We start from the raw sequence: 16,485 nt of genomic DNA, 5'->3' as shown, positions 1-16,485 counted from the left end.
CACTTCATTCCAATCAAGATGGCTTCTGTTGTGCCATACTTTTGTCATAAGTAAGACTGTTAACGCTCTAGTTGTTCTTTAGAACACTCTGGGACATTCTGTCATTGGGCTATACTTGGGCTACATCTGGGTGATATTTGGGCTACATTTGGGCTCTTTTGTCTCTGGTGGCCATCTTGGGAGACTGCATGTCAGAATTTTTTAATGAAATAGAATAGGATTTGAGAAGTCACTCAAAATGTGCCCTAATTTTTCTTTCTGCAGCACTAATCATACTTTTTATGGCAAAATATATCCTCATATTGTTCCTTTTTAAATTAAATGTTTTAAGAGTTACCACTTCATTCCAATCAAGATGGCTTCTGGTGTGCCATACTTTTGTCATAAGTAAGACTGTTAGCACTCTAGTTGTTCTTTAGAACACTCTGGGACAAATCTGTCATTGGGCTATACTTGGGCTACATCTGGGTGCTATTTGGGCTACATTTGGGCTCTTTTGTCTCTGGTGGCTGTCTTGGGAGACTGCATGTCAGAATTGTTTAATGAAATAGAAGAGTATTTGAGAAGTCACTCAAAATGTGCCCTAATTTTTCTTTCTGAAGCACTAATCATACTTTCTATGGCAAAATGAACCCCCTCATTTTGTTCCTTTTTAAATTAAATGTTTTCAGACTTACCACTTCATTCCAATCAAGATGGCTTCTGGTGTGCCATACTTTTGTCATAAGTAAGACTGTTAGCGCTCTAGTTGTTCTTTAGAACACTCTGGGAAGCTGCAGTAGAACACAAGGGAATCAACTGACAGTATCTGTCCTTGTTGGATGTACATGTTTTACTGAGAATGTCAGACTTCATTCTCACATGACTGAGAAAGATAATGTGAATTCACAGAAAATATGCTTTCAGTTTAGCTTATAGATCCCCTTCCAAACCACTGTGGGAAAAGCATGAGATAATAGTTTTCTTTCAAACATGATTCATGATATCCCAGCAGAAGGCTTTTTCACATGGCAACATCACCTTAGAACACACCACCATTCCTAAAATGAGTATGGTACCATCAACAAATTATTTATAATTTAACTAAAGTCCTAAAACCCTCTATTAACTACAAGGCTTTTTAATGAGGTGGTATCATGTATATTGGTCCCAAGATGGCTGCCAACACTTCTTGGATGAAGAATCAGAAATTTTGAAAAAAAAATGTTTTGCCTTGGGGGTCCTTGTGGGACCCCCTGAGCAGGTCTAGGGGGTCAGGTTGCTTCTACCCTGCCCCCTTTTTGAGTTCTACATGTTTGTTTTTCTGCTTTCCTGTGCCTCAGTCTACTGAGGCACAAGATGGCTGCCAACACTTTCTGGTTTGGAGTGTTGACAGACATTGGCAGCCAATCAGAATGCAGCTCATGCTCGGAAAGGTAAGCTTACACATAAGCTGCTATAGATATATATTTTTTTCTCTTTTGATTTCCTCAGGAACTACTGGAGGGATTTTCACAAAATATAGCAAAGGCACATCTGCGTACCAGTCCCTGCAATTTTGCAAAGTTTGGCGTAATTCCGTTCAACGGTTCGGGCTGTAGACTTGTCAGACCGTCCTATGGAAATTAACATGGGGAAAACACGTTTTGGGACCCCCCTTTTTTCTCAGCCCCCACTTCACGAATCCCCCCGAAACTTTCAGTGAAGGAGCGCAGTAGAGCTGGCCAAAATTTTGAAAAATTAAACACAAATTCCTCAACCGGCGCCAGAGTTATTCCCAATAGAATGTTGCGGATTTCCTATGTAGCCAATCCTAACTATAACTACCTACTGGCGACCGCCAGTAGGTAATATATATATATATATATATATATATATATATATATATATATATTACCTACTGGCGGTCGCCAGTAGGTAGTTATAGTTAGGATCGATTTCCATAGGGAAATCGCAACATTCTATTTGGAATAACTTTGGCGTTGGTTGAGGAATCAGCCTGGGGCATTCATCAAGCGGGGGCCGAGATAAAAGGGGGGTCCCAAAACGTGTTTTCCCCATGTTAATTTCCATAGGGCGGTCTGTCGCACTTTTAGCTCGAACGGCTGAATGGATTTTCACCAAACTTGGCAAAATTGTAGGGACTGGTAGCCCGATGTGCCTTTGCTATGTCTCAAGATATGTGCTCCAGAGGATTTCGAGTAATTTTGGTTCAAAAAAATGTATATATCTAGAGCCCCGCCCCGGTACGCGTACCGGGGAGCGCTCCGGGCGCGCCATGCGACTTGCGCACGGCAAGCTGATTGGCTCTCGGGTGTCTGTAAACATTCAAAACAGTCCGCAGCGGCCGCCATCTTGTGTCTCGGTAGGATCGAGACACAAGAGGTGGTAAAAACAAAAGGTAAAATAATGAAAAGGGGGCAGGTTAGACCCCCCCTGGCCTCCTAGGTTTGATGTGGGGGCCATAAAAGGGTCCCTCGGGTAAAAAATAAAATAAAAAAAAATCCGATTTTCGTGGGCGGAGCGCCCGGTACGCGCACCGGGGAGCGTACCGGGGAGCGTACTTTGGTGAAAAATAGTGAAAATAATAGTGTAAAATAATCATTTTGAGTGATTACAGGTAGGGTAGCTCTGAAAAGAGCTTTTGGGTTCTGTGGCTGTTTTAGGTACCTACAAGTACGTCCCACACACACCCACACGCACACAACCCTACACCCCCACAGTCACACACTCCCCACACACACCTTACACACGCACACCTCCACCCACACCCAAACACCCCACAGCCCTACACCGACACCTTATATATCCACACCCACAACCACACATCCCACACACCCAAACACACACACACACCTCACCCCCCCAACACACACACACGCACACACAGATACCTCACAGACACACCTCACACATCCCACACACACACGCACACCTCACAGACACATCCACACATCCCACACATACACACACATCCTATACACATACTCCCCACACCCACACAGACCCCAAACACACCTCACACACCCACACTTCCACCTGCACCGAAACACCCCACACACCCACACCCACACACACACTTTACACACCCACATCCCCACCCACACCCACATACCCCACACAGATATAGACCTCATCCCCCCAGACACACACACACACACATACACACCTCACAGACACACCCCACACATCCCCCACACACACCTCCCCCACCCCCACACATGGGGAAAACTCAGTGAAACACTAAAATAATAATTTAAAGTGCTTAGAGGTAGGGTATCTCTGAATAGAGTTGTTGTGTTGTGTGGGTGATTTAAGTACCAACATGTAGGTACAAATGCAGAGTCTTAAATTCAATGTACACCGTTTACTCTGTAGATAATTTGCATGTTGTTATAGAAGTTATTGTGGTATATGGAATGCATACCATAGTCTGTCAGGAAAACATAAATAACATGGAGGCAGGAGATGAAAAAGAGATGTCAAATACACTTTGGAGATAATATAGTGGGAGAAAGGAAGTATCTATGAGCAAAATTACTATGTAAAACAAAAAAGTTTCACAGTATACTATAAGTCTCACATTATATTATATTAATTTTGGTACTATTTCATTGATTACATATAAAAAAGAATAATGTCTGGAACAATTTTTAATTATTAAATATACATTTATTGCTCTGATTTTTCAAAATGTAATAAGACTTCCAACATTATGTCGTCGGAATGTCCTCATTTGGATTACATGATTTCATTTCTTCCACATATTTCAGAAACTCTTCATCAAGAGACTGATCCAAAAAATCTGAATCGTTATTCTCTTCCTCTGGGTTGTCCTGAAGATCAAGTTCGAATGAAATATTACATTAATTTTGATCTCCTTCCATAATGTTGCTGTAAATTGCATAAAAAATAAATATATCAGTAGAGATAGGGCACTGTTGGGTTTAAGTTCAGACAGGTAGTTTTGATTTTTTAACAGTGAAGTTATCTTTGGGCAGTGTATGGTATCAGGCTGGAAGTAGAAATATAAAAAAGTGTATGTGATGAAACCTAAGTAAATTCATAATTATACAAGACAAGCCTAAATCCATCCATAACTATAACAGAGAAGTCTATCTAAATCTATAACTATTACAGAGGGATAGTATATAACTATCAGAAAAAGTTTTCCATATTAACTTAAAGTGCACAATATACTTCAGTTTTCAAAATAACAACTTACCTTTAAAAAGAAGTTGAAGTTATTAGTGAAAATCCTTTTGAAATATACACCAGGAAGTAGTAGTGAAAATGGCTGTGTTTCCATCTCTTTCTTTATATATATTTAGGTACATAACCAATCAAATGTCAGGTAAAAAAAAGTAGAAAATGAAAGTAACATTTTAATTGGTTGTCACTTCTAACACTTCAGATGTGTTTTTGTGAAGTAATTTACCTCAGGATATTTAGACAGTGCTACAGCTCAAATGGCTCAATGGAATTCCATCGAAATTGGGAAAATGGTAGGGATTGGTATGTAGTATGAGCTATTCTATATTTGGTGAAAGTGTCTCCAGTGGTTTTTATGTAAATTAACTTTTAACATTTTTTGGGAGCGCTTCCCGATGCGCGCCCCGGTACCCGTACCGGCAGCGCTACAGGAGTCCTCCATTTTGTGTTTCGGTAGATTTGAGGCAGAAAATGGAGGACAAACAACTGCTTGACCCTCTAGGTTTTCTGAGGGGGTCCTAGGAGGCCGAATTAGGCAAACAAAAAAAAAAGTTTTTATTTTTCGCGGGGGGAGCGCCCGGTACGCGCACCGGGAAGCGTACCGGGGATCGTACTATGGTGAAAAATAGTGAAAAAAGTTAGAAAAAGATAATCATTTGGAGTGATCAGAGATAGGGTAGCCCTGAAAAGGGCTTTTAGGTTCTGTGACTGATTTAGGTACCAATGCACAGTCTTAAATTCAGGAGGAATATTCTATTCCCCTCATCTGAAAAGTGCACACCATCTTCCCTGTAGATATCTTGCATGTTGTAACGCAAGTTATTATTGTATATTGAACCCATTCCATAGTCTCTCATGTAAGCAGAAACAGATTTATTCACATGTTTCCGTGCTTTCTCAAATTGTGGACAAAATTGATTGGACCACTTCCATTTCTGCCTTTGGCATATATTGGAATATACCAAGGCAGTTTGAGGAAAAAGTGCCATCAATTGATCAAAGGTGTCCTTTAAAAGCATTTCCAGACCTACCCCAGTCAAAGTGCCCAAGTCATTTCCTCCACAGTGCACAATTAAAAGGTCAGGGTGTGGCAAATGCAAAAAGGTTTTCACCAATGGTATCAATTCGTGACATTTCAATCCTCTGTGGCCAATCCATTTAATCTTCACATTTGGTAAGCCAAGGTTGTGATAATTTCTGGTAGCTGTATACCTTTGAGCCCAGTGGATATAGCAAAGTCCAATAATCCAGACAGAATACATGGTGAGAGGAGATTCTGATGCAGTCAGATGAAGTGTGGAAAAGAAATGGCAGTTGGAACAATAGGAGTTTGCAAAAAAAAAACCTGTGGAGTTTCAGTGCTCTTGAATCAGAAGCAATGATTGGTAGAATGAGATAGTTGAAAACTGAAAGTTAGGGTGCATGGTTGTGTTATGTGTAAGAAGTAATTTGAATGGTTAAAAAAAAGTCATTTAAAGAAACCTTGCACCAGAAAAGCTGGTGTATTCGCAGGTCAAACATCCTTGATGAGGTGATTTGCAACATTGTAGAATAAACTTTTAACCCTGGGAGCTCAGTGAGGAGGGAGTTGCTATGGTAACAGGTAGAAAGGGCTGAGGGGGGGAAGGGTGTTGGTTTGAAAATACAGAGGGAAGAGATTTGATTGGTTACCATGAGCAATATGTGTGTAGAATTAGAGGTTTTCTGTGCCTTTATGGTTTGCAGTGTCTGGAGAACATACCTTTTGCTCTGCTAAAGAAATATTGGTGTGTGTATCTGACACTGTTCTGAATCTCCTAAAATATTTGTAAAGGTGAGTTATGATTCATTTAATATACATAGAGACTTGTATACTCTATGGAGAAGATTTGGAAGCAAATTGTGTTTTTTTAATGTTGGTTTGTGTCATGCTTTTTGGTAATGCTTGGTAAAAAGTTTTTACTGCATAGAGTAATTGTATTTTGTAAAATTGTGAAGTTTTAGTCGTGACATGGAATGCTTCTACGTAGGACCTGTGCTGTGTTTTGTAAATGTGATGTAAAAAACGATTTTGGGGAAAATAAATAGTTTTTACATTTTTTAAAAGGAATAAAGAATGTGTGCATGTTTAATAGAAATATATTTGACTCTTTACAATGATGTTACCTGTGTTAACTCAGTGTAGGAAGCATATTGAGTTTGTTTGCATAGAGGAATTGTATTTTGTAAAATTGTGAAGCTTCATGTGAAAGCGTTAATTGTATTTTGTAAAATTGTGAAGTTTTAGTCGTGACATGGAATGCTTCTACATAGGACCTGTGCTGTGTTTTGTAAATGTGATGTAAAAAACGATTTTGGGGAAAATAAATAGTTTTTACATTTTTTAAAAGGAATAAAGAATGTGTGCATGTTTAATAGAAATACATTTGACTCTTTACAATGATGTTACCTGTGTTAACTCAGTGTAGGAAGCATATTGAGTTTGTTTGCATAGAGGAATTGTATTTTGTAAAATTGTGAAGCTTCATGTGAAAGCGTTTGCCTCAGTCTTATTCCTGTTGTGAGGCAGGTGCAAGATTTTGCCTCAGTCTTATCCCTGCTGTGAGGCAGATGGTTGTGCTTCCGCTGTAACACCCGTTACAGCGGAAGCACTGCATCGCGTTGCTATCGCAACGCGACTATTACATCGCAGATGGCTGCACACCGCATGCTACCACGCCGCATGCTAAGACGTCGCAATGACTTCTACAGCGCTAGCCATTACATCGCATTACAGTGCAAAAGCCATAACATTACTGTTTTGACCACACGGAAAAATGCACGCATCGCATTACAGTGCAAACAAGTGCTTTTCACCACAAAAATATGCTTTTCTTTTCACCACAAAAGTCCTGCTTCACAGCAAAACGGAAAGTAAACTAACGGAAATTAAACATGGAAAAATCACCACAAAAAAGTGCTTTTCTTTTCACCACAAAAGTGATGTTTCACAACAAAACGGAAAGTAAACTAACGGAAATGAAACACGGACAAATGCACGCATCGCATTACAGTGCAAAGAAGTGCTTTTATTTTCACCACAAAAAAGTGCTTTTCGTTTCACCACAAAAGTGCTGTTTCACAACAAAACGGAAAGTAAACTAACGGAAATTAAACACAAATTGATTTCAGCAACGATGTAATATTCATATGCGAGGAGCAACGATGTAATATTCATGTGCGAGGGCCCCAAATACTAGAAATGATTCATAACCACATAAAGGAGAACGATGTGGTCTGAGGGCAACGCTGCCGACTTTGGTGCTGGGAACTAATGTTCGAACCTCCTGTCACGTCTCCAAAAACAAAAAAAATCACCAAGTATATTTTGTTATTGTGGGAAACAATCCCAAAATATATACTTTTGATACACTGCGTGCGAGAAACCCAAATATACCCTTAATAAATTTTAAGTGTTTTTTTTACACAATGTGGATGAGTGGGTGGATGGAAAAATAAACTCACCATATATATTTTGTTTTTGAGGGAAACAATCCTAAAATATATTAATTTTGATAAACTGAGTGCGGGTGGATGGATGGGTTGGCGGGTGGGTGGATGAGTGGATGGATGGGTGGATGGGCGGGTGAATGATTGGGTGGGTGGATGGATGGGTGGGTGGTGGATGCGTGGATGGGTGGGTGGATGCGTGGATGGATGGGTGGGTGGGTGGATGCGTGGATGGATGGGTGGGTGGGTGGATGGGTGGGTGGATGGGTGGATGGATGTATGGATGGGTGGGTGGATGGATGTGTGGATGGGTGGGTGGGTGGATGGATGCGTGGGTGGGTGGATGTGTTGATTTGTGGGTGGGTGGGTCAATGCGTGGGTGGGTGGATGGGTGGGTGCGTGTATGGGTGGGTGGATGGATGGATGGGTGGGTGGGTGGTTGAATGGATGGGTGGTTGAATGGATGGGTGGGTGGATGGGTGGGTGGATCGATGCGTGGCTGGGTGGATGGATGCGTGGATTGATGGGTCGATGCGTGGGTGGGTGGGTGGGTGGATGGGTGGGTGCATGCATGGGTGGGATGGATGAGTGGATGGATGGGTGGGTGAGTGGATGGATGGGTGGGTGGGTGGATGTGTGGATGGGTGGGTGGGTGGATGGGTGGATGGATTTGGATGGGAAAGGGAGGGTCTGTTTGGGTTAGAGGCTGTTATCCCTGATGGCTTAGGCATGGGGGTGTGGGGTGCAAGGCTTCTCCCGTCCGTCTCTTCTCCCGGCCGCTGTCTCTCTCTTCCCCCGGCCTCTGTCTCTCTCTTCTGTCCTGTCAGGTTGCGGGAGTGAGAGGCCCCCGATGGGCAGGGGCAGGTGTGCTGCGGTCTGGAGCCGGGGGCTCGGAGTCACTCTAGGAACTCGCCTCTCATGGAGAGGATAATGAGTGTCTGGGACAGAGGCCCAGCGAGAAAGGCTTCAATGACAGAGAGCAAGAGCGCTGAGAAGCCAGGGGCCATCTACTGCATGCACTACAGCGCCTGGCCACAGGGCACTAGGCGCTATATGAATGCAATACAATACAGTGGAACCCAAAGGGTGCCAGTCCAGACTTGCGAACTGGTGTAGCATTTTTCAACCATCATTCCATTAGTGTAGCCTGTAGTGCCGCTAATAAAACAATTTTTTACCTCTTCCAGCGCCTAGATGACAGGCCTCTTATAGAATCACAATATTATCAGTGCAAGATTACCAACGTTTACACAAGGACACGAGTGCTCTCAGATCGAAGGCTTACAGTCGCAATGGGTCTTTTTCTTAACGAAGGTTTACCACAACAACACGTGCTTGTATAGCACAAGTCACTTCTGCTGAAGTATCTAGGCACAAAAAACCGACAAGGGGTTCGGGCTCTAAAGCAGTAAGGTCAAGCCTCACTAAGAGTCTTAACAAAACATGAATGAATGAATGAATGAATCAATATATAACACTCGTACTCCTATTTACACAATATACATACAGTCATCATTGAGATGCATCAGAATGTTTTGAATTCTGATGCATCTCAATGATGACTGTATGTATATTGTGTAAATAGGAGTACGAGTGTGATTTGAATGGTATGAGAGAGAAAGTTGTACAGTGAGCTAATTTGTATTTGTTATATATTGATTCATTATTACAATCTGTGTCTTTTGTGTTCATATGTATACAAAAAATGTTAAAAGTGTTACATAAAAAAAGATGACATATAAAGATTAATTTCAGACAGAATAAGTAGTCTGGTCTATTTAGTGTTTAATTCACTATTTTGATAGGACCATTTGTGAATTTATACTGCAGTACTGGTTGTTTGTTTTGAAGTATCTAGGCACTACACAACGTTTTGAACAAGTCATACCAACCAGACGTGGCAGTCATGTCACTGACCTGAAGCCGATGAAAGGCTGAGTCAGGCCCACCATGTTTTCAAGCAGATGATTTTGGTGTGTCTGCACAGATCCGCACTAATGTCAGTAATTCTTTCTTTTTGTATAGCGCTTCTTACCGCATTTCTGTCGTTTCAACGGCTGGAGAGAACAGTTTACTATTATCTACAGTATTAGTAATCAATGTGTTTGAGGCGAGCCTTTGACTCGCGGCACCATTTTGGCAGCATGTGCGGCAGGGTTGTTAACGCACTGAGCTACCTTACCGCACTGAAACGGAGCTGTTCTCCTTCCTCCTGGCCTGGGGCATTTATCCCGCGCTGGCTTCCAGCGCTGTGTGATCTACAGCTTGCTTGTACCCGGTGCCATTTCGTTTTGCTCGACGTCAAGCTGGAACAATATTTTTGTGTTTTATTTTGTTGCGTTTTTTAATATAGCGCAAACTCGACCCGAAGGTTTAGAATGAGAATTAGATGATGTCCTCTCGAAAGGCACACGTTTTTTGCAGCAATTTGCCAGGTCACAGCTCCTAGCCTCCCTGAATAAAAACAAGTGCACAATTGTTATTTTATCATGTCGCGGCAGCTGGGGGGGATAGGTGGTGCCATAGGGTCACACCTAAAAAACAAAAAAATACGAAATAAAAAGAGAAGAGTTCGCGTGGGGGGAGGGGGTCAGTGGGGGCCAGAGGTTAGAGGCGGGTTCACACGGCAAATAGCAAAAAACGCGTTGTTTTGCCATGCGATTTAATGTTCGGCGGGGTAATGTGCTGGCCAATGGAAAGCAATGCAATCGCGTTGCAACTGATACCGATGTGGAAGAAGGCGATGTAATGGTCTGTGCGAGGTGATAGGCGCGGGGTAAAAGCAGGCGATGACTGTGTCCGCGATGTAACGTCATACATCCGTGGGTCTGTGCTGTGTTTCCTAAATGTGATGTCAAAAACGTTTTTGGGGAAAATAAATGGATTTTACATTTTTGAGTATAATGTGGTGCAAAGGTTTAAAAAATGACGCATACATGCGCCACTTTTTAAATATGGGGAAAAAAGGTACATGTTTGGGCTTTCCTGGGGAGCCTAGGTGGTGAGGATTGTAACTAAGTGTGCAGTGGAGTAGGCTTCATGAAGCATATCCCTGTCTGCATTCTTAGAGACAGGTGTCAATTTGACTCTTTACAATGATGTTACCTGTGTTTTAAATCAGTGTAGGAAGCATATTGAGTTTGTTTGCATAGAGGAATTGTATTTTGTAAAATTGTGAAGCTTCATGTGAAAGCGTTTGCCTCAGTCTTATTCCTGTTGTGAGGCAGGTGCAAGATTTTGCCTCAGTCTTATCCCTGCTGTGAAGCAGATGGTTGTAAATATGATCTGTGCTGTGTTTCCTAAATGTGATGTCAAAAACGATTTTGGGGAAAATAAATGAATTTGACATTTTTGAGTATAATGTGGCGCAAAGGTTTAAATAATTACGCATACATGCGTCACTTTTTAAATATGGGGAAAAAGGTACATGTTTGGGCTTTCCTGGGGAGCGGAGGTGGTGAGGATTGTAACTAAGTGTGCAGTGGACTAGGCTTCATATCCCTGTCTGCATTCTTAGTGTACATTTGTCATTTGTCAGTATCTAAGGTTTTTTTTAAAACACAATCTTTTAGATTGTGTTTTTTTTTCCGCTGTCATATGATGAGTAATTTGAACTCACTGTTTTAAGTGAAATTCAATATATACTGAGAACAGCAAAAATAAACTATGTAACATGTTGTACAAGTTATTCTATACTTTGGATTGTGTAAATTAAATTGTATTCCCATTCTCTGACACTCACTTTCCTTTTTCCGTCCTCTTTCAGCTCTTTTAACTCACTTAAAATGTCTTTCTCTCACTCTCTGTAACCCCCGTTCCCTTACTCCCCTTCTTTGACAACCCATCATTCTCATTTCAACTGTCTGCATCGCCTCTCTCCCTTGCATAACTTTTCAGCTTTCAGTCTCTCTGCTTTACTTCCCTTTTCCGTATTTTCCTCCTTTGCTCTTTTAGTAATTCCTGTTTACTCACTCAGCACTATTATCGCACTCTATCACTATAAATCACCCAATCTCCCTCGCTTATCTTTGTTTGCTCCTTACTTTTGACCTTTTCTATCTATTTTTCGTTCACTACTTCTATGTCCTCAGTGCCTCACTCTTCTTGTGTTATGTTCACTTGTGTTTATCTACCTTCTATCATTTCTTTTACAACAACTTCACTGCTCCTCTCTCATCGTTCTTCATCCCATTTCTTTTACTCTGGTTCCATTACTATCTCTCATTTCCTATGTTTCACACTGTTATGATTTTTAACCTCTTCATTTGTATCTTTTAATTTAAAATACATATTTTACTAATTATAACTTATTTTTTCTGCTCTCTTTCACAGATATAAAATGTACTAAAAAAATGTAATTAAAGTTACATTTATTATATGGTAAGTGTGACTAAAAAAATGTAGTTTGTCATCACCCTTTGCTTTAAGCTCACTAATATTTTCTCAACCAACCTCACTCCTGTTTCTTTACTCTGCTTCCCTCACTTATTCTTATTCTCCATGTTTACTCCAATTTCCCTATTTCCCCTCTCATATTCAACTTCTTTCAGTCCCTATTCTTTACTTCACTTACCCTCTGTTCTCTTCCTTTGCTTCTTCACTCATTCTGTTTTTCTTAATTATTTACCTTACTCCTACACACACACCTCATCCCCGTCCCAACACATACACACACCTCTGACATACACCACACACACACATCACACACACACCTCATACACAGAAAAAAATCCCCCCACACACAAACTTCATATACACACACACATCCCATTCAGGTACTGTTACCTTTATTTTCTCTGTCTTTTGTGTTTGTCACTCCCCATCTCTTATCCTAATTCAATTTTTCACTGTCTTTCACCCCTCTTTACTTATACTAACTGGTCTTTTCTTACCCTCCCTCATCGTTATTCATTTATCCCAGCTACGCCACTACCGTTCATTCTCAATTTTTTTCTGTCCTATCGTTTTCTTTCAACACCCACTCACATTCTCCCACTATCTCTAGTTTAGTGTTCTTCCTCTCTCTTCTCTTCTTTCGCTCCTTTAGTGATTTTACTTTTCTCATTTTCACCCTATTACACATTGTCTGTTTTTAACTATGTAGTAAACAATCCCTCTATGTTTCTCCCTCTAGCTCTCTTTCTCTTAACATTACTCTCTTTGTGTTCTTCCCTCATGCTAACTCCTTCATTCATTTTTTTTTTCTTTATTTTTTTCTGCGCTCCCCGGTGCGTGCCCCGGTGCACGTACCGGTACGCGTACCCTGCAGAAAAAAGATTGACACAGAATCTTTAAAAAAATAGGTTTATTTTTATAAAGTAAAGGTAGTTCTAAAAAGAACAGTTTTTTTCTTCTTTTTGTTGTTTTATATTTTTTTTATGTTTTTTTGAACATTTTGTACTTTTTTTGGCTTTTCTGAACACTTTTATATTTTTTTTATTTTTTATGGGGAGAAACAAAAAACAGGGAATTGTAATTGGCTCAACTGGAGCATGAAAAAAAATCAGGAAAAATTAGGGTTTTTTTGGACAGTTATGGTTATCACCAGAAACCATAATAAGTTCAATGCTTTGCTCACCATAAGCAAGTAACTTGTTACAATATTTGCATAAAATTTTGTAATCATTAAACTTTGGTTGGATAGTAGCCAATGTGTCTCTTACCCCCGAACGCGATGGATTGGGTTGTTTTGATGTTGAGCCTCGAGCCGATGATGGGGGTAGTTTACTGCAGAGGTCCCTTAACTCTGCATTAGAGTAGTTGTTTGGATGCCAACGCATCATGTGGCGAATCATCGTATGATTCTCGAAGGAATACTTTTTGTTAGGGTTCCCCCTGGATAGCTGATCACACAAGTAAAGCAAGTCACCTTTGCTGCGTTGACTTTTTTAAAACCCCTTGGGAGTTTGTAGAACTGCCATACAAAGTGCTCTTTGTAGGGCTGTTTATCTTCTGGCAGGAACTACCTTGTCTGTGCCTCCTCTTCCTCATCCTCCTCCTCTTCCTGTTCACCACCAATATAATCTTCTGGTGGTCTTTTAGATGGTGGTGGTGGTGGGCCAGATGCTCCAGCTGCTGATACTACTGTAGCCATTTTCTGAGATAGAACTCGAAACAGGTCTTCCTCAGTCAAAGGACAAAGTCACAGTAAGGAAAAAAGGAGGGGGCTTTCATCATTTGGAAAACAAAAGTGTTCTGGACCAATGAAAAGTGCTATTTTCAAGTCACATGATCCAAGCGTTCATCATTTGGAAACCAAAACTGATCTGCACCAATGAAAAGTGTTATTTTCAGATCACATGACCCGACGCGCTTACGCTACGCGCCCCGGGGCGCGCCCCGGGGCGCGTCGCATATGCGCGTCATGATGTTGCGCGATTGTATGCGATCGCGTGATTCCGGGTGTGCTTACGCAGTGCGTCATATGACGCATCACGCGACTACGCGAAACATCATGATGTTGTTTTCGTTCGCGGGAATAGCACTCTCGGGACGCTCCCCGGTATGCGCCCCGGGGCGCGCCGTAACATTGCGCTTACCTGTGCGTTGACCGGTACGCGCCCCGGGAGCGCCCCGGGGCGCGTACCAAGGCAAACAATAAAAAATAAAAAATATTCACACAATTTAAAATTTGTTATAAAAATTATTACTTTCATACCTATAGATATTTGCTATTAAAAAACCTATGAAATTCACTGAAAAAGCCATAGGTTTCACCCCAGTTATAGTTAGGAATTAGCATTTAAAAAACCTATTAAATTCACTGAAAAAAACCATAGGTTTTACACCAGTTATAGTTAGCTGGAAATTTGACTCGCATAAAACCATTGAAATTCCCACGTTATAGTTAGTTGGACTCACTATAACTTGCGCGTGCAATGCACTGCTGATGACGTCACATATTACATCACTCATGACATGGTCAGTGACATCACTCATGACATCACTGATGACACCATCCAGTGAATGTGTGTTTATCTGAGAAATAAATATGTGTTATATATGTATATGTAAAAGTTGATGGAAAAATAAATTAGTGTTTACATGTTTTTTTTTTTATTGATTGGTTAACTGACTTAATAAGTGTATCTTAGGCAATACATATATTAGTGAGTAATGTTTAAATATTTAAATATAAGGATTAGTGTTTCACTTTCTGTATAAGTGGCTGCATGGGTTGGTGAGTAGCTACATGTGTATGTATATGGGTTATTAGATGTTTGATTTAGTATCAGTATGAGTGTTTGTATGGTTTGGTGGGGGTATTACTTAGCACATAGATGCATGAATAACTGACTCTCTGTATGTGTTTTGAAGACAGCATATGTGCAGGACTATATGGGTGGATGAGTGAGTATATGTGTGTGTTAGTGAGTGAATGACTGTCTCACTAGTGTCTTTATCAGCAACTACATATGTTTTAATCTAGTATATGTGAATATTGATGTATGCAAGTGAGTATATGTGAGAGTATGAGATTGTAAGAGTTCCTGTTTAAATAAGTATGTGTTTCTATAAGTGATTGTTTAAGAGAATAAATATGTGTAAATTTCCTTAGAAGTAAGGTGGTCGTGTGTGTATAGCTCTATATGCAAATAAATGGATGTTCAATAGTTTATTTGCATGTGTGAGTATGTGTGAGAGTAACTTTTGGATGACTGTCGGCGTGTAACAGGATGTATAGGTGTATCACTACATATGATGAGTGAGTATATGTATGAGTGACTATATAGAACTGTTGGTGAATGAGTGGATGTATATATATAGATGGTGGAATTATTGAATTGGTTGTTGTAACTGGTATGGGTATCTCCATTTTGTTTGAAAATTTTAGTTTCTATTTTTGAATATGTGTTTCAAGGGTTACATTACAGTGAAAGGAGGTCTGTCACTCTGTCACAATGATGGTGTCATCAGTGATGTCATGAGTGATGTCACTGACCATGTCATGAGTGATGTAATATGTGACGTCATCAGCAGTGCATTGCACGCGCAAGTTATAGTGAGTCCAACTAACTATAACGTGGGAATTTCAATGGTTTTATGCGAGTAAAATTTCCAGCTAACTATAACTGGTGTAAAACCTATGGTTTTTTCAGTGAATTTAATAGGTTTTTTAAATGCTAATTCCTAACTATAACTGGGGTGAAACCTATGGTTTTTTCAGTGAATATATATATATATATATATATATACATATACATATACATATACATATACATATACATATACATATAATACCCCAGGAGGATATGCAGCAATGCTTGGATTGCGTCCACTCAGTTGTTGTGGAACCAGCAGGCACTTGTGCCTTGGTCAACTCCTCCTGTATCCTTGTGAAGCTTCGGAGTTTCAGATGCCTGTGACTTTTTTCCTCACCAGACAGTGAGCTGTGTTGTGCCTCTGGTTTGCGTCAGCCCCTGGCACTGTTTATGATTCGTTTTATCTTCGAGAACATGAGGTAAGGGATTTGGGGCTTTCATGTGCTTAGAGTGCAGTATTTAGAGAAAGCAGTGCTCTTTTTTCTCTTTATGTCAGGTGAAGGGCAGGGTGGAAAAAGCATCTGGGAGCAATTTAATCTTACTAGTATCTTTAAGCTTTGCAAAAGAAAAGCGAACATGCCTTGGTTAATTTTACTATTAATTGCAGGTATCTTACTTTAGGGAAGATTAATAAGTCATTATTGTTCGGTCTTGGTGGCTGTCGAGCATGGCAAAAGTCTTGCCCATTTAACCACTGGTAATATTCTTTATCCTTAGTCTGTTGCATCCTCATCAAAGTCATTACTTGTGAGGTGTTCTCACCTCTGACATGAGAAAGATCAAA

The sequence above is a fragment of the Lissotriton helveticus genome, chromosome 2_1 (assembly GCF_964261635.1).
Source record: "Lissotriton helveticus chromosome 2_1, aLisHel1.1, whole genome shotgun sequence".
Taxonomy (NCBI): Eukaryota; Metazoa; Chordata; class Amphibia; order Caudata; family Salamandridae; genus Lissotriton; species Lissotriton helveticus.
This window is presented reverse-complemented; position numbering follows the sequence as displayed.